Genomic DNA, 3,788 nt, shown 5'->3' with positions numbered 1-3,788 from the left:
GGGGGGGGGGGGAGGGCGGGCAGAAGAAGAAGCCGACTCCTCACTGAGCAGGGAGCCAGACATGGGCCTGAAAAGGCCGCAGTTTAACCGACTGAGCCACCCAGGTGCCCCTAAATAAAATCTTTAAAAAAGGACTTAGAACAGTGCCAAGCACATAGTAAGTGCTCAATAAATGTTTGTTAAATATGTAATACTTCTAAATATATTATATGTGTGCTTATTTTTGCTATACTTGTTAAGTGAAAGTTCTAATTATCAATTTTATTTATTAGATTTTATTTTTACGTAATCTCTACACCCAACGTGGGGCTTGAAACCACAACCCCAAGATCCAGAGTCAAAAGCTACCTCCTGAGCCCGCCAGGCACCTGATTTTCACTTTGAAAGGTTCATTCAAAAACCTTATATAGGTTCCTTTATTATAAGCATGTTTTTGGAGTCAGAAAGGACTTCCTCTATCATCTAATAAAACGCTTTCATTCTGATGAGGAAATTAAGCCTTAGAAAGGTTAATTAGCAGAGTTTCAAAAAACTAGTCTATGAGAAATCCAAGACGAACTAGGTCTCCCGATTCTTTGTCCAGTGCTCTTTCACTCCACCATGCTTTTAAGACCAACTATCTGTAACTGATCAAACCTCATACTTGCCAAACTTGCAAACTGTAAACTCCCTAAAATAGTAAAGCTTCATGTGTTTGTATATATGTACATTTTAAGTATTTTTCTGGAAAGATAGTTTTCAAATTCCCAAAGGGATTCATGAACCAACCCCCCAACCCCCCAAAAAAGTTAAGAACTTCTGGAGTCCTAACTCATTTAGGAAATCACAGGCAATTAACTTTATATGGGCAGCGTCACTAGGCAGTTTCATGTTAATAGCTAACTATAATCATTTTGTTACACTGGCATTTTACTAGATTTTTAAAACACCTTGCCAAATTACTTAAAACGTTAAAACTTCAGAAGCTTTTTATCATACCTAGCTTCTGGTGACGAAATAAAAAAAACCCTCATGATAATAACAATATTATGTCCTTAGTAATTTGCTTTCACTTACCCTTACGAACATCAGCTCGTATCTATTAACCACATACATCAAACTTATTAAAAGCAGATTCAAATACCTTTACATTAACTTTACCAGATGAGCAGGGCAAACTAGAAATGTACACTACAAAACTGAAAATCCTAAAGTCTTTAGCGACACCAACATAAATAACAATTATATCTCAACTATATGGCTTTATTCTATGTACCCTGGTGTCATCTCAGCATATCCCGGTGGCTTTGCTATATATAAATCTCAACTTTAAGTAGAATAAAATAGTACTGCACCATACCTTTGACATTGCTTGCAGAAAGATACAGACACCTGTTTCGGAATGCCTTGGCTGATGTCTACTTTACTTCGCAAACAGGCCACACAAATATTGGCAGGATTTGGACTAATTGGGACACCACACTCACAGCACAAGCTTAAATACATAAGGTTTCAAATTAGATTTCATAAATGCACTGGTTATCAAACAAACAAAAGCCTTCAGGTTAGGCCATATCTCTGCATTAAAAAAAAAAAAAAAAAAAACCCTGGCAAAGTAATCTTCAAAGATGCTGTAGATAAAGTGTCACCTTGGAAAACTAAGGCAAAACAAAAACAAAAACAAGAATGACTATAATTCCAAAAATCCTCAAAGTATGGTGTTGTTCAAAGGGTCTAGAGAGTCTAACAGATTTCTAATAGTAATTATCAGACAGCTTTATAGTCCAAAGACATTTTTTTAAGGTGCCAGTATAGGACTGCCAAAATGCAAACATTTAACCAGAGCAGAAAATTTTTCAAAGGATGGAAAGAGTATCATGTCTAGTGATTCAGTATAATGGACTGGTGTCATAAGTCTAGGTGTACTGGGGACAGGAAATGTTTAGCAACCACTGTTGTTGTCCCAAAAAAATGTTCCATAATCTATGATGTTCAGTAAGGTAGCCACCAGGCACATGTGGCTACTGAGGACCTGAAACGTGGCTAGTGTGTTTGAAAAACTTAATATTCAGTTTTATTTCATTTTGGTTTCTTTAAATTTAAATAGCCACATATGGCTAACGGCTATCACATGGACAGCGCCAATCAAGAACATATAGGAAATATTTTAACACTCTTACAGCAAGTATGTACTACAACAAACTTTCCAACTAAAAATGAATTTGATTGTCTCAGGAAATAAAGCTTTCCACTTCTCCCACTTAAGACAAAGGATTCCCCTCTAAAAAAAAAAGAAAAAAAAAGCTTTCCCCACAGGCAATGAGTTTCAAAGACTCACTTTAGTATCTTTAAATATCTTTAAATTTAAAGCGAATGGGGGAAAGGGATACGACTCACATGTGTCCAGGGGTGCGGTCGGTGGATTCTGTCATATACTCCATTTTTCTGCATACGCTGATTTTAAGAGAGAGAATGAACTGTGGGACTTAAGTCATTTGCCTATTCAGCCCTATACAAATCTTCCTTCTCCTCTTAATAAGGTAGCCAAGCCTCGTAAAGCAGCAAATAACAACTAATTCCACGTGGCAACTCCAAGAAGTAACCTCCTTTAATACCAGAACCCAGGGAATTCCGGAGTTTTCCATACGTAAGGGCCGTGGGCCACTAAACCCGGCCGCTGAACGCCGCCATCACCTCGGCGCCAACCCCTACGGGCCCAAGCAGGGGTCTGAAAGGGCCGGGGCCGCCACCCTCACCCTCACGTCTGCAGCGACCAGGCCTCGGACCCGCGCTGCAAAAACCGCCGGCGGTGTCCCTGCGCCGCGGGCCACCCACCCCGCCTCCGCACCCAGCCGTTGGGACCTCACGCAGGCTCCCAGACGGCGGCGCACACGCGGCACGCACGCGGCCTGAGGCCTGCCCCAACTGGGGGAATCCGCCCTACTCTCTCCTCGGGGACCCCGCGCGACAGAAAGCCGGATCTCGGCCCCAGAACCTACTTAGCTAGTCTGGAACGCACCCAGATTTGCGGGAAAACTGCCACAGAACAGCCCCTATTGCCCGCTTAGCACCTACCACAGCCTGTTCCAATACAGCGAAGATCTCGCGAGAGAAGAGCTCGAAATCCCGCGGTCCGAGAGCTGGGAGTTAAAGGGGCGGCTACGGGGCGGAGGAAGAGGGCACGGCAAAGGCGAGCGGTGGGGGTGGGGTGGGGCTTAGAGGCAGGGCAAGTGGGAAGGAGTGGGGAGAGAAGGCGTGGCTTCCCTCGTGCCCTGGGTGCCTGAGACTTGTACTGACTTTCCGACTCTTCTATTGGGTTATTTTCCTTCCCAATTTTCCCTGGCCAGAGTTCACTCCAAGCTAACCTCGCCCATGTGTATAAATCACTTTTCAGATATCCCGATTGGGAGCTTGCTTGCTTCTTGGTTAAATGATTATATAAAAGTTATCTGTAAACAGTACCACACACAAAACACAAAGAAATTAAACTCCATCAGAGGCAGTGTCTTTGTCTCCTTTGTTCCCATCATATGCCTAATGCCTACTACATGGTAACTACTCAAATGCCTATTTGTTGAAGAGATGAAAGGAAGAAAGATAAGACCCAATTATTTGTGAAGTCTGTTATTTTTAGTCCACTAATTGTTAAAATGGGCTTCCCTTGGTGCATTTAATATTTCCTTATGACTTTATACCTTGATCTTAGAACAACACAGACCATGTGTAACCACTATTTCTCGTGACAGAATTTCAAATATTTAAAGAACAATCATTTTTTTCTGTCTTCTCACCCCAAATTTCAAGGAATA

General features: G+C 41.9%; 1 long non-coding RNA gene across 2 annotated transcripts; it reads right to left on the bottom strand.

Moving 5' to 3' along the window:
• Positions 1 to 138: 138 nt before the first annotated feature.
• LOC117800631 lies at positions 139 to 3,150 on the bottom strand. Of its 2 annotated transcripts, none has more exons than XR_004623133.1 (3): positions 3,055 to 3,150; positions 2,377 to 2,433; positions 139 to 1,474 (listed from the first exon to the last, which is right to left on the bottom strand). It is a non-coding gene; the product is annotated as an uncharacterized LOC117800631 (long non-coding RNA). The 2 variants fall into 2 exon arrangements; XR_004623132.1 differs by having other exon boundaries at positions 2,979 to 3,072.
• Between the last annotated feature and the right edge of the window lie 638 nt (positions 3,151 to 3,788).

Source organism: Ailuropoda melanoleuca, unplaced genomic scaffold (genome assembly GCF_002007445.2).
Source record: "Ailuropoda melanoleuca isolate Jingjing unplaced genomic scaffold, ASM200744v2 unplaced-scaffold73457, whole genome shotgun sequence".
Classification (NCBI taxonomy): Eukaryota; Metazoa; Chordata; class Mammalia; order Carnivora; family Ursidae; genus Ailuropoda; species Ailuropoda melanoleuca.
Note: the sequence above shows the minus strand (reverse complement) of the source record. Positions and strands in the feature narration are given on the sequence as shown.